This window comes from Cicer arietinum, chromosome 1, assembly GCF_000331145.2.
Source record: "Cicer arietinum cultivar CDC Frontier isolate Library 1 chromosome 1, Cicar.CDCFrontier_v2.0, whole genome shotgun sequence".
NCBI classification, from domain to species: domain Eukaryota; kingdom Viridiplantae; phylum Streptophyta; class Magnoliopsida; order Fabales; family Fabaceae; genus Cicer; species Cicer arietinum.
In genome coordinates, this window is record NC_021160.2 from 30,997,023 (window position 1) to 31,015,045 (window position 18,023).

An 18,023-nucleotide genomic window follows, 5' to 3' on the forward strand; every position below is an offset into this window, starting at 1 on the left:
ACCTTCACCCCAATCGATTTCCCAATCGATTGGCTCAGTGAAAATCCTCAGTTTGAGTTAGATGATTGATTACTCATTAACTTATCCATGTCTTGATTTGTTATGTGTTAATTAGGAGATTGAGAACTTCATTTTACTTTCATTTTTAATTGGCAAAGTATTGTATGAACTTTTCGCATATTGAAAATCCTGTTAAGGTGCATGCTTAGTTGAAAAGTTATTTTGAGCATTTAAAAACTTAATTGCTATGTGTTAACTGTTATTTTTTTTGGTTGGTGACCCTTTACAATTATTGTGGAAATCTGGGTTTTGCCCTCAGATGAGAGTCAGGACGGTCCTACCGGTTCGTACCCTACGGACGGGAATGGAGATGGGAACGCTTGACTGCAGTTACGTTAGGAGGATCTCACGGGGCGCGTGGAGATCACTCAGGGTGTATAGCTTTTTGGTAGGATGATCAGATTAGGATGATGTATAGGGACTAGGTGTCCTTCTTTTTGGATTGGAGTATTTTTAGTTTGGAAAACTGTACTTATAATAATATTGTCAGTTTGACTTCTTATTTGAATGGGTTCCATGTACCATTTGTTGTTGTGTAAATGTCTTGGATTTATAATTGGAGAAACTTTTCCGCTGCTTGTAAATTATAATGACTCAATTATTTATCCAAAGGCATTTCCTGATTTAATTCTTTGTTTGTTTTTAATTACTTTTGAAAAAAAAATATACCCTCGCTTTGAAAAACGGGGTGTTACAGACAGGATGCATTTCTTTAAAGTAGCAAGTGTATTGTGCAATCCAAAGGGCTTCTAAATGCAAAGGTTCCATAAAGGCATGTGAAAGTTTTCTTTTCTTGATGTTCATGCAAAGGTTCTATAAGGGCATGTTAAAGTTGTTGTTTTTTTCTTGATCTTCAGGTGCTATAGCAATGTGGTTGTAACTAGAATAGCCAATTCCAAATTTATCAACCCTTACTAACACATCACCCATCCTTTTTTATTGGTGGGGAATGCATTTTCTGCAAGTTGTAGGTTTATAGTAGTAAGTCTAGCTTCACCTATTCTTAGATATTTTATAATGGACTTAGGCATCAAATTGATGCTTGTTCCCAAGTCACATAATTCTTTCACATAATAAATTCCACCTATGGAACATAGAATCGTGAAATTGTCAAGTATATGCATCTTGGCATGGAGCTTTTATTGTAACATCAGACTGCATTGGTCAGTGCCACAATTTCAAACTCCCCAATTCTCCTTCTTTTGGTGATGATATCCTTAAGAAGCTTTGCATAATTAGACATTTTTTGCAAAACTTCTATGAATGGAATAATGTTGAGCTACTTCAAGATATTAAGAAACTTATTGTAGTGTTTCTCCATTGCATCTTTCGTGACCCATCGAGGGAGTAAAGGTTGTGCACTTCATGTAACAGTTTAGGAATGCTACCAGATGTTGCAACACCCTTCTAACTCAGCACTTATTTTCTCTGAACCACAAGTCATGTACTTTTTGGCTCAGTGTCACCTCTATTGCTCTTAATCCTCTCATTATGCTTCAGAATAGCCTCCCATTCCTTCTCACCACTATCCATTTGCTTCACATCTCTTAGATTGATTGCCTTGACTTGCACCTCACCCTTTGTTGATTCATATATTGAAATCTTTGTATTACTAGGTAAATAACCACTATGCTTTCCACTCATAGCTATTGTAAGTTGCCCCAAAATTCTTGATGGCCACCCCTTGATGTTGAATAGTAGCTTCTATTTTAGCCATGTGAGTATCAGTTCTGGCCATATAAGATTATGTCTTTATTAGGAAACCCTTCAACAACTCCTCTAATGATGGTTCTTTTGAGGCTTCAACTAGTATTGATGGAAAACTAGGAGAATGAGTAGGTTTTTCTTGTTGAGTAGTCCCTTGATTGTCATGATTAATTAGGATGTTTTTCCACCTTAGATTGTAAGTGTCTGAGTAAATAATATTTCTATTCTCCACATAATTCATATAAATGGGGTTATCAAGGCATTCATTGTACGCCACAACATATGAAGTAGTAGGTACCACTGCTACCGGTTATGTAGTTGTTGTAACAATGTTTTTCAGTAAATTAGTTAATGCTGGAAAAGTTGTGCTCTCACTTACCTCATGATCTCCAACAACGTTCTTGACTGCAATGACTCTACCAGCAAACCATTGGTAGCTAATGGTTGCTAAAGCTACCCCTGATGATGCATCAAACATTATCCTTTGAGAGTACCAAGCCATTGTAAAAGGTTCCCATTTGTATGAAAACTGATATCCCATCACGAGGACACTTTCTAAGCCAATCCTTAAACCTTTCCTAAGCCTCAAACAAACTTTCATCTTTACATTGCCTAAAAGAGGTTATGACATTCCTTTTTTTAGCATTGAGGACAAGAGATAAATACTTTACCATGAACTTTTCTACCATCTCTTGCGATATAGTCATGTAGTTAGGTTCTAGAGAATTAGGTTCTAACATAATATGATCCCTTTAGCTCTGGTCTTGAGTGAATAAGTGAACAACCTTAATCTGAAACAATCGTAAGGGACTCTTGCTATTTTAAAGTTTCTATAAACCTACACAAACTGTTTAAGATGCAAGTGAGGGTCTTCATTTTCAATCCCTCAAAATTGACAAATTGCTTGTAGCATGTGAAACATCATTGGTTTGAATTCAAATTGTTCCACTTCAATGTCAAGCTTCATGATTCTTGAATCAAAGGTTTGAGGATTAAAGACATCATACTATGTTATTCCTTTAGCCCTACCATTAGCCATTCCAAATACATCCAGCGGCTCATCATCTAAATGTTCTCCCATGTGTGGAAGAGCAACTTGCAGTTGAAATTGCTCACAAATTCAGGATCAATAGTGGATCTAGTCAGTTTCCTTCTCCTTTTGAAAAGTCTTTCTATTTTAGGCTCAAGTCTAAATCTAGACGATAATTTGGACTTGTGCATACAATTAAGGTATTTGAGCATGAGCACAAATCACCACATAGTTAGTAACCAAAAACAAACAAGCTACGTATTTAAAAAATACTTGAGATAATTAACACCATTCAATCTCCGACAATGGTGTCAAAAAATCATTTTAAAAATTATATGTGTAAGTATACACCGTAAAAAACTAGTATAATAAAAAAAAAATTGTTCTCAAGATGATTGATAAGGTAATTAATTTCAACACTTTTCTAGACTAATAACTTGTTTGTATAAAATATAGAGAACATTTTTTGGTTGACAATTTAAAGTAAATTTGGATTTAAAATATGTAAGAGTAAATGAGTAATTATGTGACAAAATCAAGTTGTGGAAACAAGATAACAATATAGATTTATATTAAACTAAATATATGCTATCAAAATTGTCACATCCCGCTTTTTCTGAGACGTTAACTGAAGAAATTCTAAATGTAAAAAGACATATTCTTTTTTTTTTCTTTTTGAAATAAGATTATCTTAAAACATTTGTTTACTTTAAAACAAATTAATAACTTATTTAATTAAATTTTTCTCAAAATGATGAATCATAGTAGCCACAGTTACGAAGAGTAAAGTTAATGTATAAAACAAAAGTCAACTCCTAACGCCAAGATACTTAGCCTTTTACTATTGGAAAACAGATCCTAGCTTGTCATAACTCTTGTTGAAGTTATAAGATTTTAGAGAAAATGAGTAGAGAAAATAATAAGGGTCTGAATTTATGCTAACTTGATTACAAAAAAATTCAAAACTAATATCTATTAATAGAGAAACATAGACTCAATCCTAAATCAATGACAAATCAATTATAATAATGAGAAATATTATAAGATATCTATATGATTATAAATTGATCATAGAAATTAAATAAATATAATATAATATAATATAATATAATATAATATAATATAATATAATATAATATAATATAATATAATATAATATAATATAATATAATATAATATAATATAATATAATATAATATAATATAATATAATATAATATAATATAATATAATATAATATAATATAATATAATATAATATAATATAATATAATATAATATAATATAATATAATATAATATAATATAATATAATATAATATAATATAATATAATATAATATAATATAATATATTTTCTAATATTCTAACGCTTCTCCTCAAGGTAAAGTTACGCAAAAGAATAATAGTGAATGAAAATGTAACTCAAGGATGTATGTGAAGTAAAAGTGAATTGCTATAAATATAGCCTAGCTAGTTAGTCAGATTGATCATCAGCCTAAGAGAAATTCATGACAAGCAATTGAATAAATTAAGGTTCATCCTTCTAAAAAATTGAATTTCGAAACTTCAAATCAATATTATCGATGATTCAAAATATATCAGGGACAAAGATGGTGCCAATACATCAGGCAGAAAGAGGCATGCATCAGGGAAAGAAAAGCAAGACCAATACTTCAGGGACAAAGATGGGGCCATTAAATATGGGATAACTTGCCAAGATGTATGCATGTGGTTTGAAATAAACAACTTAAAACCCAATCTAGACAAATAAAACATTGTGTTGGAAGGCGAAGAGACGTGCCTGAGCTCGAGGTTGTTGGCGGCGACGTGTGGGATGAACACGATAGATCATGGAGGCACATGAGCGTGCGTGGAGCAACTTTTGGCATATAAAATATAGATTGTGTAGATTGGGAGACTCTGCACACAATGAAAGTGGTTGTGTTAGAAAACTTGTTGAAAACTATTTCAGCAGAGATGACAGGCAACAACGCATGGCGAATCTTTGAGGTAGCAGTTGTAACTGTTGTTTGATACTAGAATACGATGGCATATACCGAACCAGGGACAGAGGCAAGTTCAATGAAAAAGGCCACATCTAAAACAATTGTCAGATGCACGGTGAAGAGCGGAGACGCGTGGACAGTGAGGTGTTTGCGGTGGCTTTTGGTGACACACTTTAAGGTGTGAGCCGATCTGGAAGAGGTGAAGTTGATGAAGTGATCTTTTGCTGAAAAAGTCATTGAATATAGTGACGGCGAAAGTAGCAAACTGAATAAAAAACAAGTGAAACCAATGTCGAAATGTTTCACGATAGTTGTCTCAAAAATGAATGATCACGTTGGAAAAGAGAAACTATTATTATATTCCCTAACTATTGAGAACTCGACAACGGAATAGAGTGGGATCGTTCAAAATGATCGAAATAGACTCTAGATACCATGTTGAAGTTGTGAGATTTTATAGAAAAGGAGGAGAGAAAATAAAAAAAGGATTTGAAAATTATTGATAATAACTTTATGCTAACTTGATTACAAAAGATTCAATACCAATCTCTATTTATAGAGAAATATAAACTCAATCCTAAATAAGGAACAAATCATAATAGTAATGAGAGATATTTTAAGATATCTCTATGAATATAAATGGATTCTAGGAAATAACTCAAGATACTCTAATATGATATAATAGATATTATGAGATATTTTCTAATATTCTAACAACTCTAGACGCTTGTGAAGTACTGTCCCCACAAGGCTAACACCAATACAAAAATATCTTGGAGCCTCAACCTACTCGCTATTGTGCTTCCACATTGTTCCTCCTATTAGGTTGATTTCCGATATTATTCGCTCCATTGAAATTAAGTGTGACTTTTTGTTAAATGTAAGGGTTATCTCCAAGTAAAAAACACGCAACAAATAACCATGTATATATATATATATATATATATATAATTGCAGAAAATCTAAATAAATAATGTGTTGCATTTAACACTTATCATCAAATAGTACCAAAACACAATTCAATCAAATGCATAAGTCCTATTTATTAGTTTATATGCCAATGCAAATGATTCCTGAATATCACCACCTCGTAGGAAAAAAAGTCCAACCATTGGACAAATACTCTTCAAAATTTCATGTTTAGGGGTCCACCGTTTGGTATTTTACTGAATCACGTTGCCTTTTCGAGAAACCTTCGTCACTAGATCCAAACAACCAATGCATGCATGAATGTTATTTCCTTCTTAATCACTAGAGGAATCACTCATACCAAGCACTCAAAAGTATTCGACATGTTCCTAAACCAACCTAATTTAGAAGCAGAATCATCACATTTGGTAACCGCTCATCACCAATCAAAATACAAGAATTATTTAATCTCAAATATCATCCAAAAACATGTCATTCATAAAAAAATACACATATTTTACAAAAAAAAAAAACAAATCAATAGAGGTCTAACGTGTAACGCCTAGTTATGTGGGCTTATAATTGAGATAATGACGAAAAACTTTCATATTTATATAAGAAAATGAGGTACTAATAATAAATAATGAATTGTCCAAAAGAAATAATATTGTGAAATACTTAAAATAAATCCTTGCAAGTGAAAAATCTTTAATAATTCCTTGCAATTGAAAAATCTTAAAATCAACAATAATTCACATATATAATAATCAAATAAATCAAATATCAGATACATTATGTAAAAAATAAAACAACTCAATTTATTCCCATCGTTGACCAAGTTGAAATACAGATATGGTCAAGACTTGAAGAAGAAGATATGATCAACATTACAAGAAGATTTGATCAAGATTTATCTACAAGAAGATATGAATTATTTACAAGAATAAATGATCAAGGTTTATCTATAAGAAGATATGAATTATTTACAAGAAGATCATATCAAAATTATCACAAGAAGATACGAATTATTTAAAAGAAAGATTTGATTAAGATTTATCTACAAGAAGATATGAATTATTTACAAGAAGATTTGATCAAGAACTATTACAAGAAGATATGAATTATTTAAAGAAAATTTGACCAAGATTTATCTACAAGAAAATAAGAATTATTTAAGAGAAGTTGTGATCAAGAACTGTTTACAAGAAGATACATTTATTATTTGCAAAGATATGATTCAAATTTTGACAAAAGACGAAATACTAGATTGGACTTAGTCATATTCCTACTTGTGAAAGTTCAAGAACCGATTCAACACTAAGTTCCAACCCAGATCAAGGCAAGCAAAGGGAACAAAGTTTCTTTTGAAAGTTTGTGAAAGCAATCTTAAAAAAATATGAACAATGTCAATTTGAAGAATTTACAAATTCAATCAGAACAAAATATGAACAATATCAATCTGAAGAATTTACAAACTTAATTTGAACATAATTAATCTTAAGAGTTTTCGAAATCAATCTGAACAAAATAAGAACATAATCAATCTAGAAGAACGACTCAGATTGGATTTAGAAATAAAGAATTGGCTTAAGAACAAATTATTAAAAAGCTTCTTGTTCAGAATTATTTTTGAATAAGATCATTGTTGACCAAGCTAAGAATGAAGATACAACTCAAAAATAAACAATGACTATATTGGAGCCCTAATTTTATCTATAAATAGATACTGAAGTTTGAAGAAGAAGATCATCGAAATATCAAAAAAAGTAGAAGAACTCAAGCTCAAAACTTTAAATTCATCTTAAAGTTCAATGAGGGAAAAACATGTTCGAATGAGAAATAGTTTCTAAGTGTTTTTCTTTGAGTGTGATAGTCATTATATAATTAGCTTGTTAGAAGCAACTCCTCAAGTTCCAAACTTTTGTATTCAATCCCCGATAACGGTGTTAGTGTGCCTTCAAAAATTTGGCGTTGTCAGATTGTATGGAGAAAACTTGGCTGGTTGAGTCAAGGTGTGTATGTTCCTTAAAGTTCGGGGTTTGTCAAGCTATTTGAGAAGACTTGCTTGGAGGGTTGGGTTATTTATGATTAAATTTTTTGAATTGGTGGATTAAATCCTTCTTAGCGAAGGGACTAGATGTAGCCAAGTTAGTGGTGAATCAGGATAAATTACTTGTGTTGCTTTATTCTTGCATTCCTTAGTATTTTTTATTGTTCCTAATCCAAGTATATCATCAAGTATGAACCAGTCTAATCAAATAATGAAAAAGTTAACAACTTATTCAAGCACAATTCAACCCTCATTCTCGTGATTGCACCTTCAATTGGTATTAAAGCTCAGTCTCAAGACTAAGCACATTATAGTTTTTGAGGAAAGATCCATGGGTTCAACATGCCTCGATTTAGTAAAAGAGTTGTTGGAGGAAACGTCAACAAGCCACCTCTATTTGATGGAGAACATATGAATATTGGAAGGACAAACTGAGAAGCTTCTTTATTTCACAAGATCCCGAACACTGGAACTTGGTGGAAGATGGTTATACTACTCAAAAGAATACTTATGGTATTCAAATTCCAAGGAAATAGATGGATGTTAATTAGAAGAAGATGTACAAGATGTATCATAAGTCCAAACAATTCATGATAAATGCATATTACTTTCAAGGATTTTGACAAGTGCACCAACAAGGACACACAAAAAAAATTATGATATAGTCTTATTCTGAACTATGAAGGAAGTAAGCAAGTGCAAGAAGCAAAGGCCAACCTCCATGTCAAAAAGTATGAGATGTTCAAGATGGAAGAAGATGAAGACATTGAAACATTGTTTTTTGAATTCCAGACTCTGGTCTTAGGAATAAAGTACTTGAGAAGAGTTATACTACTGCTAATCATATGAAGAAGATACTGAAAATTCTGCCAAACAAATGGAGACCTAAGATCACTGTAATTCAGGAAACAAAGGATCTAAATACTCTAAAGTTGGAAGAATTAATTACATATCTCATATCACAAGAAATCAAACTTGTAGAGGATGGGCCCAAGAAGAAGCAACCAACCTTGGCTTTGAAATCCAAGCAAAAGAAAGTTCTGAAGGAAACAGCAGAATCAGAGGATGATGAATCAGAGGATCAGAAAAGAGACTCAAAGGAAGAGGAATTGGCTTTCATATCCATAAAAATTCATAAGATGTGGCACAATAGAAAGAATAAAATTCCCCAAAGATATTTCAGACAGTCCAACAGAGGAATGGATGATAAACCTAACAAGAAAAGCATCATCTGTTATGGATGCAATGAACCTGGACATATCAAGTCAGAAAGTCCAAATCTGAAGAAAGGGAAACATTAGAGGAAAGATTCCATACCCAAAAAAAAGAGTTTGATGGCTACATGGGATTATTTTGATGAATCCTCTAATGATGAAGAGCAAGCATATTTGGCTTTAATGACTTATACCAACTCTGCCTCTGGATCCAACACAGATTATGACTCTGGAAGTGAATTAGTAGACGAAGAAATTGAAGTATTTTCTGACTTAACTCGATCTGATTTAATTACTGTTATAAATTACTTCTTGAACAAGAACCACAAATGGTCTTTAAAACTGAAAACACTTAGCAAAGAAAATGCTAATCTAATTGAAAAAAGTAATGTTTTATATAATCAAAGTGCTGAAGTTATAGCCGAAAATGCAACTCTGAAAAATTGATATTGTTGAACTTAAGGCTAAAAATCTAACTACGAAAAGTAATCGAAGTTCAACATCAATTGAAAATATCACATGTAACTATGATAAGCATTAAGAAGTATTTTAAGGTTTTCTTGCTAAAGGAATGGAAAGAAGCAAAAAACTTCTATGATTTATGGAGTTAGTAGAAATGGTAAAAGAAAAGGTTTAGGATTTGAAAAAATTGTAACTAAACCTAAAATTATTCCCTCTAATATCTTGTGTATTGTTTTTTAAAAGAAAAGTCACTCTAAATTATCCTGTTCCATGTTGAATACAAGGAAATATAAGAAACCTTTCAAGACAAACAAACAAGGATACAACCAAATTTGGGTACCTAAGAACAAAATTATCTATGTTGCAGATGTCCTCAACAGTCAAGTTAAAACGCCAATCATGGTACCTGAACAGTGGATAATCACGACATATGATGGGAGAAAAGTCTATGTTTCAAGAACTAACATTGAGAAAATGAGGCATAGTGAATTTTGGAAGAACACAAAAAAGTCAGACCATTGGTCAAGGTACAATTGGTAATGGTACTTCCCTTTTTATTAAGGATGTCTTATTCGTTATATGTCTTATGCATAATTTATTAAGTATTAGTTAGTTAAGTGACAATAATTATTATATTATATCAAAAACCATGCAAGGAAATTAGTTAGAAGGATGGATATGTAATCTTTATAGTTCAAAGTAAAAACAACATTTATAAGATAATTTGTTTAGTCTAGCGAAACAAGAGGTTAAGTGTCTTATGTTAGTATATTAAGAGAAAATAATTTGGCAAAAAATATTAGGTCATGCAAACCTTAGATTAATTTCAAAACTGAATAAACTTCAACTAGTCAGAGGTCTACCTAAACTTAGTTACAAACCTTAAATTATGTATGAAGCTTGTCAAAAGGGAAAACAAACAAAGAACTCCTTTAACTCTAAGAACTCAATCTCTACCTTAAAGCCCCTTGAGCTTTTACATATAGATCTCTTTGGGCCAGTGAAAACAATCTCTCTAAGTGGAAAGAAATATGTCTTTGTTATAGTGATAATTACACTAGGTGGACATGGGTAAAATTCTTAAGAAGTAAAGAAGAATCCCACAAAGTGTTTATCACTTTTTAAAAACAAGTAAAGAATGAAAAGGGTCTTAAAACTATAACAATTAGAAGTGACCATGGAGGATAATTTGAAAACAACTTCTTTGAAAGTTTTTATGATGAGAATGGAATCTCTCACAACTTCTCATATCCTTGAACACCCTAACAAAATGGAGTTGTAGAAAGAAATAATATATCACTCCAAAAAATGACCAGAACCATGTTAAATGAGATGAATGTTGCAAAACACTTTTGGGCTAAAGCAATTAACATTGCATGTTATATTAAAAATAGAGTCTAAATTAGGTTTATATTGAATAAAACACCATATAAATAGAGTCTAAATTAAGTCTAACATCTCTTATTTTAAACTACTTGGTTTTACTTGTTATATGTTGAACACTAAAGATAACCTTGGAAATTTGATTCTACATCTCAAAAGTGTACCTTCATTGGATACTGTGAAAGATCTAAGGCTTATAGAGTGTTTAATATGGAAAGTCAAATTGTGGAAGAAATCATACATGTTAAATTTGTCGAAAAACATCTTGACCTTGAAAAGTCAAAGCAAGATGATGAAAGTGCAGGTTTACTGGAACCAGAGGAAGCAGATACAGACAAAATAGAAGAACCTGAAAAATTAGTGGATACAAGCAAATCCGAAGAAAATGATGAATCTTCAAATGATGAATCTGATCAAGTTAGAAACAGTCAAGATAACTTATAAGGAAGATGGGAATGGAAGTACAAGTCATCTCATTCTAAAACTCTAATCATTAGAAGTGTAACAGATCCTTTGAGGACTAGATCATCACTAAAAGATACCAATTTTTTTGGCTTACTCTCATTAATTGAGCCTACCTTTGTTGATGAAGCATTGATAGATGATGGACGGATTCTTGCAAGGCAAGAAGAGTTAAATGAATTTAAGATGAATGATGAAAAAGGTTAAGTGGTGATAAACAAGGCATGAAGTGTTGCACAAGGCTATAGTTAGTAAGAGGGCATTGATTACAGTGAGACATTTGCTCTAATGACCAGGTTAGAATTTTTTTGTATCCTACTTTCTTTTACTGCAAATAATAACATTGCATTATTTCAAATGGATGTTAAAAGTGCTTTTCTAAATGGTTATATAAGTGAATAGGTCTATTTTAAACAACCTCCAAGTTTTGAAAGTTTTGAATTTCCAAACCATGTATTTAAACTTAGGAAATCGTTGTATGGTCTAAAACAAGCACCTAAGGCATGGTTTGATAGGTCAAGTAACTTCATGCTTCAAAAAAAAAATTGAAATAGGACAAGTAGACAACACCCTGTTTATAAAATCAATAGGAGATAACGTTCATATCATTCATATTTATGTTGATGACATTATTTTTTGATCTACTATTGAAACTCTTTGTCAAGTATTTTCTAAGTTGATGCAGCTTGAATTTCAAATGAGTATGATGGGAGAATCTAAGTTCTTTTTAGGGATACAAAATTAGAAAAGTCAAAAAGGTATATACATTCATCAAATTGAATATACAAAAGAGCATCTCAAGAAGTTTAAAATGAATGATTGTAAGCCTATGACTAAACCAATGCATCATACATGTTCACTTAAAAAGGATGAATTAGGCCAAAAGGTTGACACGAAAACATATAGAGGAATGGTTGGATTATTGATTTATCTCACTGCCTCTAGACATGATATTATGTTTATTGTGTGTGTGCAAAATTTTCGGTTGATCCAAGATAAGCTCATTTAACTACTATTAAGAGAATCCTTAGATACCTAAAAGGCACTACCAACATTACCTTGTTCCACAAGAAATCTTATGAATACAAACTAGGTGAGTATTGTGATTCTGATTATGTTGGAGATAAACTAGAGAGAAAAAGCACAATAGGAAATTCCACATTTCTAGGTGACAACTTAATATCTTGGTCAAGTAATGGACAAAACATTTGTCATGTCAAGAACAGAAGTTGGGTACATTTCAACAGCTAGTTGTAGCTCTCGATTACTTTGGACGAAACATCAACAAGAAGACTACAAAATCCTAGAAACCAACTGATCATAGCATTTGGGCACATGTTTCTAGCTTTTTAGTTTGGTATTATAAAATCTCTTTATAGCTTAGAATAATATTTGTAGCTTGTTTCTAAACTTTGAGTCGAATTTGAATTATAATTTTATTATTTGCATTTTGACCCTTTCTCTCTCTTTAGGCCATACCTTGAGCTCTGGATATCGGATTGGCGCATACGAGTAGGCGTTGGAAATCTAAAAATAAGAGCTACAACTTTTTTGTTGGAAGAAAATACCAACTCCAAACTTTACGGAGCCTAAATTGCAGATTTTGTAATCTGGACGTTTGTAATAATTTTAAATAGCGGGTCACTTGTTTTTAAACCCTAAAGCCCAATATGGAGTACTATATATTGCCAGTTTTGTTTCTTTTCATATATGAAATATAACAATTCAGATTTCTACAAGAAATAAACCGTTTTTATTTTAATTTCATGGAAGGCTAATTTTATAAGATTAATCCACGAGTTCAGAGTTTCATCAACACTTTGAGATTTAGGTTACACTGTCAATTTCGATTCATGATTATATTCTTGTTTATTTGATTATATTGATATTCTTATTGCTTAAATTAAATTTCAATAAGGTCGATTAAGTTTATTTGACAAAATTTGGTTTCGGTTTCTAATTTAATTGAATTATAATTTTGCGACGCTTGATCGTTAATTGTAATATTTTGATGATTGTGATGCTTAATCCAATCAAAGAAACCGAATTCACATAGGATTAATTACGCTTGTTTGATCAATTCTATAGTCAAACAAGAATAGAATCATGAATTAGAAATTAAACTCATTGATAGAATATGTGATAGGTTTGAAACTCGAATAAGTGGATTAGTCGTTTTTCTCATCTGTTAAATCAAAAATCTAAAAAACCCTTTTTTAATTTCAACTTTCAATTCGGTTATTATTATTATATTAGAAATCTTTGCGAAACGATTCGAGCTATTATCTCTAATTACATTTTATCAATTGTATTTGACCCATGTGCGACAACAGTTCAAATTGGCGTCGTTGCCAGGGACTCTCTTATAACAATATTAACCGATATTAACTCTGTTTTCTGGCGACAATCTCATATTGCTCCGAAATTTTGCCTGAAAATCAGAAGAAAAAAAATCAAGGAATAGGACTCTCGTATAAGAAACTTATATGGGACACAACACTCAAAATCCCAAATTTCTTCGTTTAGACCATGTTTTCAATTTTTTAAATTGTTTATATTCTCCAAAAATTCCAAAAAAAATTGTGTTGCCTTTATTTTATTTTTAGAAACTTTTGGTGGTATTTTGATATTTTTTGGATTTTATTTGTTAAGGATTTCGATTTTGCACTTCAATTTTAGCAATAGGGACATTGTTGGAATTTTCAAAATTGTTATTTTGCATTGCATTGTTATGATGATGCATGACTAGGGATATTTCTGTGAATCTTCATTCCTTTAAACCTGAAATAGATAGGACATTTCATTTACGTCGTAGACTTAATAGAGCTGCTAGTGTTAACGAGTCAGAGTCAGATAGTGAAAGTGATAACTTGCTGCAAAATATGGCTGATACGAATAATATAACCTTAAGACAACTTGTTGCACCTAATGTCAATTATAATGCATTGTGTATCACATATCCTAAAGTTACTGTATCATTTGAACTTAAATCTAGTTTAATATACTTGCTTCAAAAGTTTAATGGTCTTGCAGGTGAGGATCCCCACAAACGCTTGAAGGAATTCCATCTTGTGTGTTCTACCATGAAGCCTCAAGGAGTCATAGAAGACCACATTAAGCTGAGAGTCTTCCCATTTTCACTCCAAAATGCTGCCAAGGACTTGTTATACTACCTTCAACCAGGTTCTGTTTCAAGTTGAAATGATCTCAAGATATTGTATCTATAAAAATTCTTCCCTGCCTCACGAGTTGCTTTAATCAGAAACGAAGTATGTGGCATCAGGCAGATTGACAGGGAATCATTACATGAGTATTGGGAGAGATTCAAGAAATTAGTGTCAAGTTGTCCTCATCACCAGATTTCTAAACAATTGCTCATCCAATATTTTTATGAAGACTTGATACCTATGGATAGAAGAATTTTGGTTGTTACTGGTGGGGGAGCACTTGTCGATAAGACCCCAGAACCGACAAGGGCTTTGATTGAGAACATGTCCATGAATTCTCATCAATTTAAACTAGAAGCAATTCAGCAGTGTTGACAAGGGGTGTGAATGAAATTCAAGCTTCTTCCCACAATCCTGGTTGGAGAAACCATCCCAACATGAGATGGGGGAATTCATTTGCACAACAGCAACCTAGGCAGCAACAACAAAATATTCCACAATAGCAAAACAATGCACCTTTATTAGAGGACCTCGTTAAGCAAATAGCTGTGCAGAATCACCAATTTCAACAAATCAATTTCCTGCACAGTCAGTAGTAAATCCAAATGCTCCCAATGTTAGTGCAATTACTTTGAGGTTTGGGAAAGCTTTTGAAACCAAAGGTACCTGAAACTGCAGTGGAAAGTAACAAGGTTGCTGAAGACACTTTACTACTTGAAACTGTTGATGTTGAGCAAAATATACCATTTCCTTTTCCTCAAAGGGCAGTGAAGACTAAGAAAGTGGACGACGAAGATAAGGACAATGAGATCTTGGATACATTTAGGAAGGTGGAAGTGAACATTCCCCTCCTTGAAGCAATTAATCAGATTCAAAGATATGTAAAAAATTTAAAAGATTTGTGCACACACAAGAGAAGGTTAAAAGGTAATGAAAGAGTAAACCTGGGGTGAAATGTTTCAGCCCTCATTCAGCCCATCCCTCAGAAATGCAAAGATCCAGGAACTTTTTCCATTCCATGTACCATAGGCAATAGTCAAACTTGAAAATGCTATGTTAGATTTAGGACCTTCCATTAATGTTATGCCTACATCTATTTTTAACTCTCTTGCTCTTAGACCTTTATAGAGTACAGTTGTTACCATTCAATTGGCGAATAGGAGCAATGCTCGTCCTGATGGACTTGTGGAGGATGTACTTGTTCGAGCTAATGAATTAATATTTCCTGGAGATTTTTACATTTTGGACATGGAGGGAGATAATAAGTCCAACAGGGCGCCTATCATCTTAGGCAGACCATTCTTGAAAACTACTTGAACAAAAATTGATGTGCATGATGGAACTCTATCCATGGAATTTGGTGATAGCTTTGTAAAATTTAACATCTTTGATGCTATGAAACACCCCGTGGAAGAGCATTCTATTTTTCAAAGTGAATTTCTTGCTGATTTGGTTGATGATACTTACCCTGATATGTTTGCTATTGATTTTCCTTCATTGTCTGGTTTTGATGATACTTATACTTGTGAATTATGTACAGATACTCAATTATGCTATGTGTGTGCTGAGATCGAAGTTGTCTTGCAGGTTGCTCATTGTATTGATATTGATATTTCTACTAACATAATTGATTTTTCAGACTTAGCTTTGGCCACTGGTGTTGTACCTTCCATTGAACAACCATCGACTATAGAGATTAAACCACTTCCTGAAAATTTGAAATATGCATATTTAGATGGAAGTCGCAAGTTACCTGTGATTATTTCAGCCAAACTTGAAGATGAACAGGAAGAGAAGCTATTGCAGATTTTGAGGAAACATAGGAAGGCAATCGGATGGACATTGGTTGATATACTTGGTATTAGCCCGTCCAAGTGTATGCATAGGATACTATTGGAGGATGGAGAAAAATTAGTCAGGCAGCCCCAAAGGCGACTTAACCAATTAATGTTGGATGTTGTAAAAAAAAAGAAAGTGACCAAGCTCTTGCAAGCTGGCATTATATACCCCCTCTAATAGCCAATGGGTGAGTCCAGTGCAGGTAGTCCCTAAGAAAACTGAACTCAAAGTGGTTAAAAATGAAAATAATGAACTTATCCCTACACCAGTGCAGATCAATTTGAGGGTATGCATCGATTACATGAGACTAAACCAGACAACTAGAAAGGTCATTTTCCTTTACCATTCATTGATCAGATGCTTGAACGGTTGGCTGGTAAGTCACATTATTGTTTTCTTGAAGGTTTTTCTGGTTATTTTCATATCAATATTGCACCAAAGTACCAACAAAAGACCACGTTTACTTGCTCTTTCGGCATATTTTCCTATAGGAGGATTCCCTTTGGCCTATGCAATGCTCTTGGCACTTTCCAACGCTGCATGATTAGTATTTTCTCAGACTTGATAGAAAATTGTATTGAAGTTTTCATGGATGATTTTATTGTGTATGGTTCCTAATTTGATGCATGCTTGAACAATTTAGATAGAGTTTTGCATAGATGTATTGAAACTAACCTTGTGCTGAATTATGAAAAATGTCATTTTATGGTTGAACAAGGCATAGTTTTGGGACATGTGATCTCTAAAAATGGGATAGAAGTGGATCCTGCCAAAATTGATGTGATTTATAATTTGTCTTACCCATCTTGCATCCGCGAGATTCGTTCTTTTCTTGGACATACAAGTTTTTACAGGCGCTTTATCAAGGATTTTAGCTAGATAGCTCTTCTGCTGTCAAATTTGCTGCAAAAAAGATGTCAGTTTCACCTTCGATGACAAATACAAGAAGGCGTTTGATTTCTTAAAGGCATCACTGACCTCTACTCCGATAATTCAGTCACCCAATTGGACCCTCGCTTGTGAAATTATGTGAGATGCATCTACTATGCAGTGGGAGAAGTCCTTCCACAAAGGGTTGGTAAGGTTGCCCATGTTATTTATTATGCTTCTAGGACTTTAGATTCTGCACAGGCTAATTATACTACCACTGAAAAAGAACTTTTAGCTATTATTTTTGCACTTGATAAGGTTTAGATCATATTAGCTCAAACACTTTGAGTGTAAACACTTTGATAGAATTTTATATCTTGGGAGGACTCTATCACTTATGATGCATTCTTTAGTTAACTTGTCCTCGTGTTTGCCTTGATTGTGATAAAAAAAACTATTCATGATTACCTTAAGCTCGAAATATTTTTTTCTCTCACCACTTTGCATTCATAAGAATAATTATAATCACATGCATAGCTTTGCTTGGAGTGCAAAGATTTAAGTGTGGGGGAATTTGATCATAGCATTTGGGCACATGTTTCTAGCTTTTTAGTTTGGTATTTTAAAAGCTCTTTATAGCTTAGAATAATATTTTGAGCTTGTTTCTAAACTTTGGGTCGAATTTGAATTATAATTTTATTATTTGCATTTTGACCCTTTCTTGCTCTTTAGGCCATAACTTGAGCTATGGATATCAGATTCGTGCATACGAGCAGACGTTGAAAAGCTAAAAATCAGAGCTACAACTTTTTTGTTGGAAGAAAATGCCAACTCCGAACTTTATGGAGCCTAAATTGCAGATTTT

At 32.6% G+C, this 18,023-nt stretch overlaps 1 non-coding gene across 1 annotated transcript; it reads left to right on the forward strand.

The window, feature by feature from the left end:
- The first annotated feature begins 2,301 nt into the window (after positions 1 to 2,301).
- LOC113785269 (small nucleolar RNA R71) lies at positions 2,302 to 2,408 on the forward strand. Its single transcript, XR_003471409.1, has one exon. It is a non-coding gene; the product is annotated as a small nucleolar RNA R71 (small nucleolar RNA).
- The last annotated feature ends 15,615 nt before the right edge of the window (positions 2,409 to 18,023 follow it).